Raw genomic sequence first — 17,564 nt, 5'->3', positions numbered from 1 at the left:
TAATGGAGCTTCCTCCTGAGTAGACATGTCTAGGGCCGCACTCTTAAAGCGTGAACACGGCTGATACGTGTGTGTTCCTCCCAAGCCCCTAGACTTTATGGACCCACGCCTGCCACGGACGCATTCCACAACAGAATGCCATGCTGTATCCGGATTTTAAGGAGCGGGGGCGGAGGAGCGATTCCCGAGAGTGGGCCCGCTTGGGGGGCGGGGGAGGGAGTGCTCTGCAGTGGAGAACGCGTGTCTGCTTGCGTGCGTGTTTTGATTCCGCGACGTGCAATGGGAGCGCTGGGCAGCGCTGATGCGGCCGGGCTTGCTCCTATCCTGGAGCAGCGTGCTGTTGGCAGGCAGTTTCTTTGGGTTATTGAACATCTTTCCAAGCTGTCGTTTTTTTGAGAGCAGGAGAGCAGCGGCGGCGGCGCGTGAGAGAGCGCGAGTTTGTACTTTAGCTGGGAATGACGAAGGACCTGGTGAGGGGGTGGGGCGGCCGGGGGTGGAGGTTACCTTTCTGGTTTCCCTCTTCTTGGCTGAGATGGCATTTGGTGGGGGCACGTGTGTATTCTTTATTTCTGCAGCGCGTCCAGGGACGTGGATTTAGAATTGCGATGCCTTTTAAAGTACACATACACGTACGCTAACACAGAGTAACGGAAGCGTCTCCACCTGCGTCACACACCTGTGAGGCTTTGCCACGTTCCTCCTCACCATGCTGCAGCCGCAGATCCATAGCCAGAAACGGGGCCATTGGTAGCCAGAAATGGCTCCTTATAACAAAGAAAGCTGCCTTATGCCAGTCAGATCCTTGGCCCATCTATTGCCCACACTGACTGGCAAGCGACTCTCCGGGATTTCAGGCAGGGGACCTTCCCAACCCAACCCGAGGATCGAACTCAAGACCTCCTGAGCTGCTTCCACCCCTTCCCCTCATTTAGCCGATCACAATATGGGGCGGGGGGGGGGGGAGTTGGGGCTCGCTGCTGCGCCATTCCTCCGGGCGAACTACGTGACGTAGATTCAGTAGGGACCAGCTTCCTTGATGGGGAAAAGCTTCACCTGTTGGATTTATAGTCTCTTGAGAGACTAATAAAAATCTTGAGCCCTTGGGAATAGAAGGGCTAAATTTTAATATTAGGGAGATTTCCCCCATCTCCCAGCCTGGAAAGAGACAGAAAGGGCGCTCTGGGCGTCGGATCACTTTCAGCCTCTCTTCATTTCAGCCTCATCAGGTTCAAGTTCTCAGCCGGCTGTGGGTCTCTCGTAAGGAATCGTGTGTTTTTGTGGCTCCACAGAAGCGTCGGCGACTGCAGAGATCCCTCCCTCCTCCTCTCTCTCTCTCCCCCCGCTCCCCCAACTCCAAGCCTTTTCCAAACTGTTTTACGTTTGTTTTAGGAAGGGTGTGAGCGCTGCTGCAAATCATCTCGGCTTCCAAGTCTCTTGCTGAAAGGGTGCAGGTTGCTTACGCCCGAGCGCCCCTTATCATTTCAATAAATGCCAATTGCAGCCTTGGCGCTGTTATAGCAATGGAGCTACAGACGTCATTGCCTCCTCTTGGACGTGAGATGCGGCCAACCCCTCAGCCCCCTTCTCGCGCTCAAGAAAAACTCTGCAACTTCCAGCCAGGCGCGCAGTCTTTTGCCTAGAGATCCTGGGCACCAGCAGCCCCCTATCAGACGGACCGGAGAGGGATCAGCCAGCCCGATTCTTTTTCTCTCTCTTTCTTCGAGGAGAAAAAGAAGTAATCATGAACTCAGTCGATTTGGGGGTGGCTGCCTTGCAAAAGGGCTTTGCAGAAGCTTCCGGGCAACGGATGGAGAGGGAACCAAGCAGCCAACATGTCTTAAAGCAAGACTTGTCGAGCGCGGGGTTCCCTCCTTGGGGCGTCCAGGTTCCCTTGGGGCACCTGCTGCTCTTACTGTCTGCACCAGCAAAAGCTGGGAATTGGGGTGGGGTGGGGGACCTTAACTTCCAGCCACTTCTGCGGCGAGTCCTCCCCGATTTCGTCTCTCTTTTGCCTTCCGGAATGAACCCCTTTCTTTCAAACTTGCCCCAGAGGGCGAAACAACCGAGATCAAGCTCGCTGCGTAGTTTTGGAGGGTAAGTGTCCGTGAAGAGCGGGGGCGGGGGGGGGGGAGGCGGCGTGGAGAACGCAGCAACCTCGGAGGGCAGAGCAGGTGGTAGAAAAGCCGCAAAGGCTGGCGGGGGGTGGGGGGTGGGGAGAAAGAGACAAAGAGAAAGAAAAAGTGTGGCAGCTTCTGCCAAAGCAGCGCGTGCGTTTTTTGCATCGAGGCAGCCTGGAGTGGAAAGGGTTACAGAGGCATTTGGGGCAGGTGCGGGTGGTGGTGGGGAGAGAGATCCTGTCCGACTGCTGGGATTCCACCTTCCGTAACCGGGGAGCGCGCGTGCTTAAGAGTCGAGTTGCGCGTGAACTCCTGGTGGCCAGCTGCGAAGCGCCGGCTGCCCGCAACGATTCCTTAAGAGTCCGGCGCAACTTCCTTCGAGGGGACTGGCTCTCTCCTAGGCAGCGTGCTTCGGCGCTAGCAAGCCGAAGGGATCCCGGATCGGAGCTAGGAGGAGCGAGCACGCCCGATCCGGCTTTCCAGCTCACTGCCCCCCTTCCTCCGGCTGGAAGGATCATCTGGTCCCTCTCCGCCCCCTGGCGTGAATTTCATCCGCTAGGACTCGCGCTCCGCGCACCCCACGCCGCTTCCCAAAGCAAAGCGCCCCCCCTGCAGGCGACTCGGGCCCCTTGCAGCCCTGTGAGGCTCAGGCTAATAACTCCTCCTCTTCCTCGCTCTCTGCAAGTCCTCCTCACCTACATTGAGGTTCATTTAGAAACATTTCGCGCTGCACCCCGTCTCTAATATATATGTATATTTTAATATATTTAGAAGGACTTCCCTATTGCTGTTACGCAGCGTCCCTTAATTTCCAACACCCCCCTTCCATCATCAGTTGGCCACTTTCTGAATTTCGCACCTCTACTTACTAGTTTCCCGAAAAAGGCTATAATAATAATAATAATAATGGTGGTCCGGAGGGGAGTGGGGAGCAGATCCCATAACCAAGCAACCCTCTTCCGACGTGGGGCTGCGCGGATGGGCTTGTGATTTGTAGGATTGCTCTACTTAGACCCTGCCTCCTCCTTGCTCTCCAGCCACTCTAAAGTCTCTCCCCCTTTTTAAGCAGCGATTCCTTTCCATCCGCGGCGGTGTGTGTTACGCGCGCGTGTGTCTTGCTTTCTCCCTCCCGATCTCCCTGGAGAGAGAGAGAGAGCGAGAGAGAGAGCGAGGGGGGAAGGAAACTCTACTCCCAAGCCCCGTCCAGATGTCGAAGAAACGCAAAACCCCCGAGGGTGGAGGATCCGGCCTCCCCGAGGAGGAACCCAAAACCCAGTTGGGGGACAGCGAAGAGCAAGGTAGGAGGGGGGGCGGAAAGCTGGTTCGCCTGCTAGGGGAAAATATTAAGAGTGGGATCCCAGCATAGGAATGCATCTTTGAGCCGATCAGATCCCCCACCAGCTGCTTGAGTTGGGCTGGCGACTGTCAAATTTAGGCCAGATTCCCTCTAGTCCAGGCTCTGTGATTGTATATATACTTCTATTGTGTGTCTCGGGGTACTGTTGAACTTTTGGGAGTGAAGGGTGAAAAGGCAGGAGAGGAAACAAAAGGGACGATTGATTGATTGATTGATTGATTGGCTGATAAAGTGATGGGAGGAGGGGCTGCAGGGTGGCTGATCAATCGTTCTTCCCTCCCCAGCCCTTTAATTTCAGTTGCATATGGTGTGCTCCTTTCAGTCTGTCTCTGGAGCATTGGGAAAATATTATATGGAGATCAGTATGTTTGGCGGTGTTGTGGGAGTGGGGGTAGCTGGTGAGTGAGAGTGCATTTCTCTGTGGGAAAGACTGGTGGAGGGTCTCCTTACTTCCTCCTTTGGCAAATCCTCCATCTCTGCCAAGGTGCTAGTTGCAAGATGCCGATTGCTGCAAATATTGTACTTGCATCGCACTTGAGAGAAAGTTGTGGGTTTTTTCTTTGCTGCACCCCCCCCCCTTGTGTGTGGGGAGCTGCCATGCACTTTAGCAGCTGGTGTGGGAAAGCAGATCAGCCCTGCCCTCCTTTGATCTCTTAGGCACTTTTGCAGTTGTTTGTTCTTTCAGTTCACCTGCTCATTTTCTTTCTCTTTTGGTGCTTGTTCTGCTTTTCTGGGGCCTAGGTTTCACTCCAAGCCAAGGCACAGTCTTGAATGGCTCGTCATTACAATGCAGAGGAGGGATTGGGGTGTGTTGGGGGGTCAGTGGTCCAAGCAATGATTGTGAAGAGCAAGCTGGAGATTGTGTGTCCCCCGTGGACTGTAAATGTGTTTCTGCCCATGGCAGAATTGAGACGGTGCATTTGCCTTGTTGGCAGGTGAAAAACCTGAGACTGGAGCCGAAAGAGAGGGAATGCATGTCATCCAATATGGAGTCAGTTGTCCTTGTTCTCAAAATGTTGAGGATCAAAATGCCGTCAAAGCCGATCAAGACTTGGGAGATTCAGTCTCCACCATGGATGTGTTTCTGGGGGTGATATGATGTGGGTTTTCGTCTGTCTTCATTGCATCAAGCCCAGTTCTTGGTGTGCTCTGCAAACATTTTCACAATGACGCAGTCATGGCGTTCCACCATTTGCTTTGAAGGGGCTTCTGGAAGGTTTTCGTTCTTCCTCTGTATTAGAGTCCTTCAGCATCAAATTAATGAAAGCCATCCTTTCCAATCCTAAACTATTTGTCTGTGAAAACAAGTCCAGTCACTTGCAGGCAAACCCAAACCTTCTGTGCATATTTCTATGCAGTTTATTTTCTTTTCAGTTGCTTGGAAGTGAATAATTTTTTCAGAAAACCTTCCTTCCTTCATTGAACAGAGACCTGAAAGCTAGATTGCAAGTGAAGTGCTATTTACACTACTGGGTTGCTTGCAGTGAACATGGAAGCTCACGGAGAACACTGGCGCGGTGCAAATGTGATGGTTTCAAAACCGCTGCTTGTCAAGAAACCTCATGTAATGGCGGACAAAAGCACATTATGTTAGCAACAACACCTTTATTTGGAAACAAAGTAGAACTGATGAGCATACTTCCTCAGATTTGCAAATGTTTAATTAGCGAGTGATCGCCTAGCCTCTGCTCTGATCACCTAACTTCCGATTCACTTCCATTGCAGCCAAGATATTGAGCATGGTCCAGATGATCTTTTTCAAAGCCTCAATGGCTGTTGGTCCTTTGTAGGCTGGAGGATTCAAGCTCCAAATGCGTCAGCTCAGCTCTAATGCTGGGCAGTGGTGAAACAAGTGTCTGCATGGCACTCAGTGCCAGTGAATGCTACAAGTACTCATTTCAGAGAGCAGATAAAGCTTGTGCACCTATATTATGTGTATCCACTGCAGATTCATGTACGTTCATTGATACTGTAAAATCATGGAACTAAACTTAGAATGCTTGACTTGCCACACTTATTTTTACATAAGCATATTTAAAAGTCTTTCTTCCCAGTTGGCAGGAAAAATAATTCTGTTTTCTAATTTTGTGAAAATGTAATTGTGTAAACCATTTGAAGTATATAGGATGCCACAATATCTGAGTGTGTGTGTGTGTGTGAGGGGGTGTTCTCTTTTATAGTACCACTATGGATTATCCTAAAATGATTTGCTGTATACAGTGGTACCTCGGGTTAAGAACTTAATTCGTTCTGGAGGTCCGTTCTTAACCTGAAACTGTTCTTAACCTGAGGTACCACTTTAGATAATGGGGCTTCCCGCTGCTGCTGTGCCGCCGCACAATTTCTGTTCTCATCCTGAAGCAAGGTTCTTAACCCAAGGTACTATTTCTGGGTTAGCAGAGTCTGTAACCTGAAGCGTCTGTAACCTGAAGCGTCTGTAACCCGAGGTACCACTATACATACAAAACACTTGTGTTTTACAGAGACAAAATACTTACTAGGCTCCAACATGCATTACATTGGGATTATTCAACCCAATGAAAGTCTGCCAACATAAATTTCCAATCTACATAGGGCACGTATATCCCTAGTTTTGTTTAATTTAGACAGGTGATATTATTTATTAACCCTGCTAGGATTTCTAGAAATTGCAAAAATGCAGGGGGACTGCAAAAACCTTCCTGCTTTGCATGTAACAACAGGAAAAGAATAGATGAAGGCTGGAGATTGGAGCAACCGATCAAAGCTTTGCCGTTGTAATTTTTTACAGTATTTGGTAAATAGAGGGTATAATCTGCTAGTAAGCAAATTGACTTTTTCTAAGGACATGTGTGGTTCTTAAGTATCTCTGGCCAACAGCACTTAATTCATACATAACATCACAATGAGTTCTCCTCTCCTTGCCTTTTATTATATTAACAAGCCCATGCCGTATAATTTTGACATCCTGAATCCTGCTTTTCTGCACATGCAACAAAGCAGACGACTGAACGATGGTCTGCTGAATGCTGATGGTGCACACACAGAATCTCTCTTAGCGTTCTGAGCTGGAGAAGAACAGGATTTGATTCATAATAAAGCCAAACATGATGGACTGGACAAATTCATATACTGAACTAGGGGCTGTTTATGATGAACTTCAATGACATAACTAGTTTATATACATAGAACTTATTACTAGTTAGATTTGTGTGCTCCAAATAATCCAAGGAGACTCGGCTGAATATCTGATGTTCAGATATTACTGCTTTTTTATTACTGGATATTTGCAAGTATGAATGATTCTTTCAGCTTAAATATGAGATTAAAAGTAGTGTCTGAAATCAGCCATCTATGAGAACAGGAAGGCATTAGCTAAATGAAGCAAATGTTTAAAATGAATGTAGTCTCTACTGCAGCAGGACAACATTAACTTCTTCAAAAAATGTGCAATATTTATTTTGTGTATCCTATCCTTCCACTGTCAAAACAGTGCTTGCACCATTATAAAAAAGCAAAATAATAATAATAATAATAATAATAATAATAATATAATAATAATAATTTCAATAAAATCAGCTTTTTATTTGTCATTAAGATTAGACAACTCCAGTGGCAAGATCAGCTGCTAAAATTTCAACTAGGCAAGCAAAATATAAGATGGTCAATGTTATACATCTCAAACAGTCTTGCATCTGTTTAGTTGGGATGCAGAAATTGGCCTTTCTATGGTCCTTCAGTTAAACTTGGCCCAAGGCATTTGGGAATTTAAAGGTATTTACCAGCACCCAAAATTATTCCCAACTGGTAACCAGTGCATTGTTGCAAAATGGTGCAACCGAGCACCCACAAACAGCTGAAACATCTGGAGACTTTTGAGAGACAGGTAGCCTCCTGTAAAGTGTCACATCTAGAATGCAAAAAATAAAATAAAAATAAAAAATCAGTGTAGCCATCTGATGTTCATCTTATGTCTCTCGCGATGCAGACAAACCCTTACTGTGGTCTTAAGGAGATCAGCATAAATTTAAAAAAAATGTTAGCGTAATATTTTAGGGCAGCTTTTGGTTAAAGCATATCATTTCTATGTAGAATTTAAATAGAGGAGTATAAACAGCATTCCCAGGACAGCTTAGTTTGATGGCAGCTCTTGCTTCCTTAACATCCAAATTTCTGGAAGCATTCACATAGGTCCGGATGTCCAAGGGCTGAGCAGTTCCTGGGCTGATCATGTTGTATATGGGATTCACTTAGGCACCTCATCTGGCTCTGTTCCATGCAGGGCATCCTGCCTATGGTGTTAAGGATGCAGCAAAGTCAGAGGTCTCTGGCTGCAGGCATAAACCAAGCTCTAACACATAACGGTGGGCTTCTGAGGGCTGAAGTGGATGTGGCGCTATGTGTGCACGGTTTTTTAAAATGCAAATAGAAGCTGCTGAGGGAGACTGATTATTACTGGGATCTGGAACAGCTTTCTTGGGTAGCCTGGAGCCACTAGTGGACTCTAGTTTCCTGGAAGGTGTGTTGCTGTTACCAGGAGGGGTAGTTGTTGCTGTGCAGATGCACTGGCAACGTGGCGCCATCTCCTCAAGTGAGCTCCTTCAGCTGGAATCCCAGCAGGGGAAGCAGAGATTAACGCTTTCCTTGCCTCCTGTTGTCTATAGAAAAACCACTTCTTTGAAGTGGCAATTTGCACTGTAAGGAAACCGCCCCCCAATTTTTAGTTACGGTAGTTTTTTAAAAATCTCCCCTCATTTGATGCCACTGGGGGATTCCCACTCCAGAGTAAATACTAGCTTCAGAAAATGGGTTTTCTTCCTGTTAGCAATAGAGAAAGAAAGCGTTGTACTTTCCCCAATGTCCAGTCAGCTCTGATTGCATTATTCACCAGCCTCCGCCAGAAGCTCTGTCTACATTTTTCAAAATACAGTGGTACCTCAGGTTACATACGCTTCAGGTTATATATGCTTCAGGTTACACACTCCGCTAACCCAGAAATAGTGCTTCAGGTTAAGAACTTTGCTTCAGGATAAGAACAGAAATCGGGCTCTGGCGGCACGGCGGCAGCAGGAGGCTCCATTAGCTAAAGTGGTGCTTCAGGTTAAGAACAGTTTCAGGTTAAGAACGGACCTCCAGAACGAATTAAGTACTTAACCTGAGGTACCACTGTATGTTAAATGCAGAAATGCATTTAATGCCACATCTAGTTTGACCCTGACTTTTCCCTCCCCTTTCTCGTAGTACAGGAAAGTATTAGGAGTACCTGAAACTTGTATGGCTTTGAAAAGGGATTAGACAAATTCATGGAGGGCAAGGCTATCAGTGGGCACTAATCATGTTCTCTTCATACTGGTGTGGTGTTGAGAGCCAGTGTGTAATGGTTAGAGTGCTGGAATATGACCTGGGTGATTAGCAGTGGCGTAGCGTGGGGGGTGCCAGGGGGGCCGGCCGCACCGGGCGCAACATCTGGGGGGGCGCGCTCGCTGCCTCCGGAGTCACCGAAGAGCCTCGGGCGCAGGCTGTAGCAGAGCCCCATGTCTCGTGGAACCGACGAGCTGTGCGCGCGCCCGGGCTGAAGGCGTCCGGCAGGCAGCGGCTCTCAGCCCCGCACGTCAGGGCCGCGGAGGACGTGCCAGGCAGCCCCTCCTCACAGCCCCGCCTCCGCTGCTGCTGCTGCAGCTGCTGGGCCATGTTGCATTTTCCTCGCCTCTCTGCCCCCCTCCTCCTCCGGGCAAGCGGCGTGGTTTGGGCGGCAGCGCCAGCAGCAACTCGACTCAGATCGGCAGGTTAGGGGTTGGGGGGGCGCAAATTACTTGCCTTGCCCCGGGTGCTGACAACTCACGCTACGCCGCTGGTGATTAGGTTTCAAATCCCCACTCAGCCATGAAGCTCACTGTGTGACCTGCTCAGAAGCAAGTCCTATTAAATTCAGTGGAGCTGACTCCTAGGTAAGTGTGGTTAGGGTTGCAGCCTTTATCTGGATCCAACCCATGGTGTGACTGCAGCTGTGCCTTTTGGCTTGTGGTGAGAGGTTGCAGTTGTTTGTTCTAACCTGTTGACAAAAGGGCAGAATAACTAAAATATTCCATGACTAACTGAGCATAACCAGTGCTTTTTCCTGGTGGGACGCAGGGGGACGCACACCCCTAAACATTTTGTGAATCTAAGTTTGGCCTCATTGAGGGGCAGTATGAGTAGGAAAATATGAGTAGGAAAATGGGAGTACCTCTAAACATTTTTTTAAGGAAAAAAAGCACTGTACATAACTATTGGTTTTGTAGCATGTTTATTTATAACGAGGCTTATCCTGACATTGATTCTTTCTCCTTTATTTTCAAAATAGTTTGCCTTATATGTATAACAGTAGCTGGTTGAGTTCTGTAATATCCTGCAAGTTATCAAAATAGTGCCAATTGTTCTTGGTAAAGTAAAACTATGAAGAACACAGACAATATTTGAATGTTGTGGTAGTGGTGAATGCAGCTATGAATATTTTGTTTATCACTAGCCTTTTAGACGAACCAGAGCAATTTACATTCCACCGGCTAGGGTTGTAGTTTTCAGTCCGGACTCAGGCACATGAGTTTTCTTAGAAACCTCATTTTTAAAGCAATCTTTGTCATCAGATCCCAGGAATAGATTGAGAGGAAGAGTGCAGTAGCCAGATTTGCAAGTCTGCTTTGGAACTGGGCAAGACATTCAGCAGTCAGGGATCAGCTGCCTTGGACTTGGCAGTCTAGAAATTTTGCACTGGATTGCCAATAAACCAAAAGACTAAAATCTGTGTTTGGAAGAAATCATACAGCTTTGAACGAACATTTTATGCAGCATCCTGCTTTTCTCTCTCTTTTTTTTGAGGGAGGAGCTTATGTTATACAAGATTGGAAAAAGTAGCAGATAAAGCATTGGTCTTGATTCCCACCCCCTCTGCACCTTCCTATACAGTATCTAAAATGTTGCCAAGCAGTTTTAGTGTTCTTATTTGCTTCCTCCCTGCCTGCCTTTTCATCAGTAGCATTTTAAATTCACCTTTCACCAATATAACTATTACTACTGTTATCGTCATTATTTTGCTATTCTGATTTAAAGCAGTGACAACAGTCCAGCAAGTTAAGAGCAGGTAAAATACCGGTAAAACACAAAATAAACATTTCTGACATAAAAGTACAACCAATTAACAGCAGCAAAATAGTATCCCATAAATGCTTGGGAAAATAGAGGTTTTAAGCTGGCGTCGGAATGTCAGCAATGTTGTTGCCAGTCATACTTCTGTGCGGAGGGAATACTCCAAGTAGGGCACCCTCACCAGGAAGGTTTCTGGTGGTGGGACAATGAAAATATTATCCCGAGGTGCTAGATGCAAGAATTGAGGCAGGCATCCTGTTTATTGCACCCCAACTCCTGGGCTAAACCTCTTCACATCTTTAGGCCAAGGTCTTTATTCTCTAAAAAAACTTTAGGTCACTGAAGAAAGAGAATGGGTTGCTCTCCTTGACTTTGCAATTCTGCAATGGATTCGGATTGTTGCTTTTAACATAGTGTTGATTTTGTTGTTTTATGTAGTCTCCAAGCCATTTCAGGGCTTAGTACATGGGGCACATCTTTCTTTTTAACTGTATTAATAAACAGGCTGTGAGGGCTCTTCATTGAAGTGTATTCACTAAGGTGAATTCAAGCAGAGTGAGCCTATAATCTGAATAAACTACAGAATGAGTCTTTGGAACACTTCTGTGTTTTGTTTCTCTTAAATCTCTGTCTACAGTGCCCACTACCTTTCCCACAAATTGCTTTTAAGTTCTTCATAACAGGAATTATATCACATTTTGTCCGAGACGTACCTTATTTGACTTTTTCCTTCTTCCAATTCATTCTGAGGAAAGGAGCTGAGTCACTGAGAGGCAAACCTAGCAACTGTTGAATAAGACACAAGCACAGATAATACTAACGTGTAAACAGGAGTAGCGCTTACAGTTTTGCCACTTCACTTTTTTGGAAAATAATGAAATGTGCCTAAACTGAGGTTGTTACAACTTTGAATATAAAATGTGCTTAAGGTCCAACATTGAGCTACTCACCCCCTACTGTCTGTTGCTTCTGAAAGTATATTGAGATCATCATTTTTTTGTGCTCTGTTTTCATAAACTGTAAACTGTTTTCTGACACGCAGTCAAATTATTTGGTAACTTCTTGCTGGCATTGCTTTTGACACATTTACAAATTCAGGGTTACCAGACCTCCAAGTGTCCCTATTTTCCAGGGACAATCCCGGATTTACAGAAGCTGCCCTGGTTCCTGATTTGATTCCAGAATGTCCCACTTTTCCTTAGGATGTCTCTAGTTTCATTGGATAAATGTTGGAGTGTATGGAGTTATGTGTCCCCTGAGCCAAGGAGAGAAGTAACTATACAACTTTTAGAAGACATCTGAAGGCAGTCCTGTGTAGGAAAGGTTTTAAAAAAATGTTTAATGTTTTATTATGTTTGGAAGTTGCCCAGAGATGGGTGGGGTATAAATAATAAAATAATTGTTGTTGTTGTTGTTGTTGTTGAGTAGGACATCCCTATTTTCATCAGAGAAATGTTGGAGGGTATGTATTACTTTGTAGGCTTGGGAAATGGGATTTGATTTATGAAATGGAATTTGGTCTTCAACCAGTTGGCTTGGACCGCTACCAGGTCGCAACCTGTTCTAAAGTGGCTCGCCACAGCAGCACTACCGCCATAAATGTACATGGCTAAGGATGGATCTGGGTTCTGAAAAGGCTGAAGATTACAGGTTTCGGTGAACAAAATAGTTCAGGTAAAATTTAACTCTAATGGTACTGAGCTGTGATTGCAAATATTGCAATCTCATGAGTATTTATTAGAATGTTAGTCTTAATTTTTCTTTTAAAATGCCTGTAATTAGGTTCTGAGCCTTCCCTTTAACTGTTTTTGTTTGCCCCTGGATTTTGTATAAGGTTTTGTCAAACTACAAGGCACAGTGAGCGTAGTGTAGTGGTTAGAGTAGTGGGAGATGAGAGTTCAAATCGCTGGTCAGCCAGGAAGCTTACGGGTTGACCTTGGGTCAATCGCTATCGCTCAGCCTAATTTGCCTCATAGAATTGCTGTGGAGAGAAAAAAAGGGGGGGGGGGACAACGTATGCCACCTGGAGCTCCTTGGAAGAAAGGTGAGGTGTAAATGTCAGAACATTTTTTTTTATGCTCAGAACTATTTTTTTCTAGACTGCTCTAGAAAAACTATATTGAGAAAACTAGGATAACGAAGAACTCATAGAATCATAGAGTTGTAGAGCTGGAATGGACCATGAGGGTCTTCAGTCCAACCCCTTGAAATGCAGGAATCTTTTTGGCCAACGTGGGGCTCAGAATTAAGACCCTCAGAAATACCCAGAAAAGAAAAGCATGATGACTGCTGGCTGGGATTAGGGACAAGAACATTATTGACGTATTGCTGTACCTTGGCTTTCAGTTTATTTATTTTGTCTGCAAAAATGTCTACACCACCAATATTAAGAAAAAATGTCATGGTGACAAACAGCATAAAATCAACAATTAAATTGCATCCGTAAAACAAATGAATACAGGACAATTCTGTGGATCAAATTAAGACATCAACATGCCTGGATCAGCTCTCAGGGCAAGGCGAGATGAGCAGCTGTGGACCAGGTTCCCTGAAAGGCTGACTTCTCCTCCAATGCCTGGTAATGGTGTTAAAATCAACCAGTGAAATCTGGTTAGTCTTGTCAGTTGCCACAGCCTAATGGTTATGGAGGTGGGATTTTTCACTGGTTGGCCCTGGTGTTAAATGCACTCCCTACTGAAATACAAGAGGTCTCATCTGTATTGTCATTCTGTTGGCTTTGAAGATGCATCGGTTTTCACAGGCATTCCTTTGATCTCTTTACCTCGGTCCTTCAAAATTGCTGTGTTTTTTTCATAGGATTGTTTTATTCCGTATTTTAATTATGGGCATTTTTGTTGAATGCTTGCCTTTTATACTTGTAAAACCACAAAGAAGCCTGTTTTGGCATTTCTATAAATTGTTTATTATTAGTAATACTGTAATGATAACAGGTGAGTGTCTAAATGGCAATACTGTAGGTGCCTGACAGATGTTCATTAGATACACGTTCTAAAAGGCACGTGCTGCCACACTAATGGCCCTGGTCTCGGAGGATTTAAGACAAATCTCAGGAGCATACAGCACTACTAGGAGTATCTCTCTTGAAGTTCAAAGTGACAGGGATACATAAGGTAAGGCATTCCAGCAGTAGAGGAAGTTTTCTGAAAACATTGTAGTTGTACTTATGTATTAATTGACAAGAGGAGCTGAATGTGGAACTGTTCTTTCTGAAACTTTGTAATCAGATATTAGTGTCACTATTCCTATCTTAATTGTCATTCATCCTATCTTGAATTGTGGTCCCATCATTTTACAGGTTAAGGGTCCAACCATGTGTAACACTAAATCTGTTTTTGCACTTAACATACATGTTCATGTTTCAATAAAAAATAAAAAATATGCAAATGGCAGCTGCTGGACGTGCTGGCAATTTTTGGGATCCCAGGTACATAGTACCCAAGACTAGTCAGCTTGGGTCAGCATCTGAGACAATATATCCAGAAGTTCTTCTAACCCTCACTGAGAGTAAAAAAAATAATACAATAATAATACGTTAAACCAAAGGATTAGTAGTTTGCTGCTCTTTTGTGACATCCAAAGGCAGCTACTTCACTTTGCATAAAGGTAGGACTGGCCATGTATAAAGCCAGCTCTGAAGGGGTGTGAGGTGGGGAACATCTAAGTAGGTGAAATGTTTAGACTTCAGGATATAAACAGAGGGTACATATTAGATTTTCACTTGAAAAGTAAGCATTCTCCTCCCCTTTGGTATATCTGCTTGCTTTTTATTCTGCTCCTTGTATGGAAGTTGTATGGCACCCCACAATATGAGTATCATGAAGTGCAAGCCTGTTAGGTCATTTCTTCCCAAGAAGTCAAGCAATTTATGTGTGTCACAGCAGGGCTGGCATGGCATAATTTCCATAAAATCCAAAACCTCCCTAGAGGAACATCATTGCTTATTCTGAAACAAAACATAAAACTTTCTGTAAAGTCTTGTCTAAAGTTCAGCAGACATTCGTCAAATGTAAGTTCATACCTAGAACTCCCCCCCCCAAAAAAAAATTTTATGGAGTGGATTTTGCCTTATTTTGGCTGAATTTCAGGGCACTGCTGTCAATCCCAAATTTGGCTAGGAAGACTTCAGTTAAAAACATTCATTCTGGACCAAAGGCAAATAAAGATGTTGTAAGATTCAGTGAAATGGAAGTTAAAGCTCTTTTACAGGATATAATAATTCTTGATTTTATTTGGGAGAAGGTTTGCACTTATACTCAAATTAGATATATTTAAATATAATTCCATTTGTGCATAGGGTTCGGAACATAGGGAACTGGCTGGGGCCACCTAGCTCAGCACTGTCTGCACTGAATGGCAACAGCTCTTCAGGATTTTAGGCAGGCATCACTGAGCTATGGCCCTCCCCTCCCCATTTATTAGTAAGAAGGTTTAAACCTGGCTTGGACTGGACGTGTCCACCTTACTTGCTCATGAGCCAGTGTGGTGTGAAAACCTCTATGTGACCATTAAGTTCCCTGGGTCACCTTAGGCCAGTAGCTGCCTCTCAGCATAAACTACCTCACAGGGTTGTTGTGGGGATTAAATGAGGGAGAGAACCATGTATGGTAACTTGAGCTCCTTGAATAAAAAGGTGGAATGTATATGCAATAAGAAAATAAATGAGTTAAAGAGGGGAAAGTAAATTTGTCACCTCCTGTGGCATGACTGGAAGAACTTGTGGCCTCCAACTGTTTGACTCTAGTTCTTTTGATTGCAAACGTTCATTTTAGTACAGGCAGGAATTGGTGGTGGTCATGTGTCCTAGTTTATTGGTGACAATCCTTTGTTTGAAGGGCTGGCCAGGCCCAAGCCTGGTTACAAGATAAAGGATCCTAAGGAGGGAAAGCAGGAGGTACCTTGAAGTTTCCCATCAGCAGCTGGACAGCAAACTAAGCAGGCTGTCCAGTTTCCCCTTGCTGTGGTAAGTCATGCAATGTGCTTAAATTATAGCAATTATTTCTAAATTTGCATCTATCTCCATAAATTAACATTTCCAAGTTTTCAGCAAATCTGTATTTCCCTTAGTGGAGACTCCTAGTGGAGTTTCAGATTTTGTCAATATGAAGCAGACAAACCAAATTTACCAAAAATAAATGGCTTAACCCTGTCTCACCTCCTGGGCAGGAAATAGATAAGTGGAACATGAAAGTACCAGGCCCAAGTGACCTGAAATCTTTTTCGGTAGGTCAAAATGCCTCTATAGACCAGGTAGGTAGCCGTGTTGGTCTGACGCAGTTGAAATAAATTAAAAAATTAAAAAATTGTCCAGTAGCACCTTAGAGACCAACTAAGTTTGTTCTACGTATAAGCTTTCATGTGCATGCATACTTCTTCTGATACAGTGAAACAGAAGTCACCAGACCCTTATATATAGTGGGAGGGTGGGATGGGGTTTTTCTCTGAAGGGTAGTAGGAGATGGGTGATTGACTCAATGGGTACGGTAAACCTGTTGTCTCATTACATATGCTAAAGCTATTTTTGGTCATCTGCAGACCATTCCTTGCTTTTTCCTGTAGGACTAATTGCAGTTGTCAACAGGTTTACTATACCAACATTTGCTCTTGCTTTTCAGCAGTTACGTTCTGTTCAATCAACTCTTTGAAATAAAGAGCAGTGTGCTATACTACACGGTTCTGCATCCCCATTCATATTGCTTCCATAGAACATCACAGCACATGCTTCTCTTTCTTCAGGGTTTTGGAGCACATGTGAAAAACCTCCTATGTCTGATAATTTGACCTTCTTGTTTTAACCACCCAAGCAAGAAGGAAATATTAATTAGGGAATTGTTTTTCTCAACTACGGAACAAGTTGGCTTGCTTAACTAAATAATGACTGGATTCATAGCATGTCATATGTAGGAGACTGCAGTGCTGGCAACTGTAGCTGCCCACTGATTCATTCCCATCTGTTCTTGCCTTGCAAAACAGTAGGTGAAACAGAGAAGGAAACAGAATGCAATACCTCTGCATAATATGGGATTGGCAGGTTCCTAGTGGTATAGACGAATTTAGCTGGGAGTACAGGAAAACATTGGACGCGGGTGGTGCTGTGGGTTAAACCACAGAGCCTAGGGCTTGCCGATCAGAAGGTCGGCGGTTCGAATCCCCGCAACGGGGTGAGCTCCCGTTGCTTGGTCCCTGCTCCTGCCAACCTAGCAGTTCAAAAGCACGTCAAAGTGCAAGTAGATAAATAGGTACTGTTCCGCCAGGAAGGTAAATGGCGTTTCTGTGCTCTGCTCTGGTTTCGCCAGAAGTGGCTTAGTCATGCTGGCCACATGACCCAGAAAAACTGTCTGTGGACAAACGTCGGCTCCCTTGGCCATTAAAGTGAGATGAACGCCACAACCCCAGAGTCATTCATGACTGGACTTAACAGTCAGGGGTCTTTTACCTTTATCTTTTTACAGGAAAATATTTGCTTAAACTAGCTTTTAACAGAGTCCAGACTTGAAGTAGCTGTTAGAGACAGTAGTGCTATAGCAGTAAACTTTGAAGAGTAGCATGACAGCCCTTAGGAATATATGAAGCTGTCTTATACAATGTCAAGACACTCACCCATCTAGCTAGACTGGCAGTGGCTTCCTGGGGTTTCAGGTAGAAGAAATGAAAGAGAGAGAAGCTTGAATACAGCAAGAAGGAGAAAACACTGAAAGGAGAAAAAAGGTGGCTGTTTTAAATGGTGGAAAAAGTTTGTGTAAAGTTTGTGGAGGTGACATGGGGGAAGTGGCAGTTTTTAAAAAGTTTGAGTATGGCAAGAAGGGAGTTTAGAAAAGTATTGTGTTAGCTTTTTTGGTGCTGGCTTTGTGTTGCATCCATTTCTGTTATTGGTCCTTGGAACTGTGTTATAAGCATCCAACACCAGATGGCGCTGTAGAACTGTCATCTATCACCATTGAGATTTTCCATTAAGAGCTTTATAATGC

At 44.9% G+C, this 17,564-nt stretch overlaps 1 long non-coding RNA gene across 1 annotated transcript in view; it reads left to right on the top strand.

Moving 5' to 3' along the window:
- The first annotated feature begins 1,426 nt into the window (after positions 1-1,426).
- The window catches only part of LOC308474467, a 41,156-nt gene continuing 25,018 nt past the window's right edge, over positions 1,427-17,564 (top strand). The window contains exon 1 of the long non-coding RNA XR_013984749.1: positions 1,427-2,094. This is a non-coding gene — a long non-coding RNA (uncharacterized lncRNA). The remainder of the gene's footprint in view (positions 2,095-17,564) is intronic.

Source organism: Podarcis pityusensis, assembly GCF_964106645.2.
Source record: "Podarcis pityusensis genome assembly, chromosome: 3".
Taxonomy (NCBI): domain Eukaryota; kingdom Metazoa; phylum Chordata; class Lepidosauria; order Squamata; family Lacertidae; genus Podarcis; species Podarcis pityusensis.
Note: the sequence above shows the minus strand (reverse complement) of the source record. Positions and strands in the feature narration are given on the sequence as shown.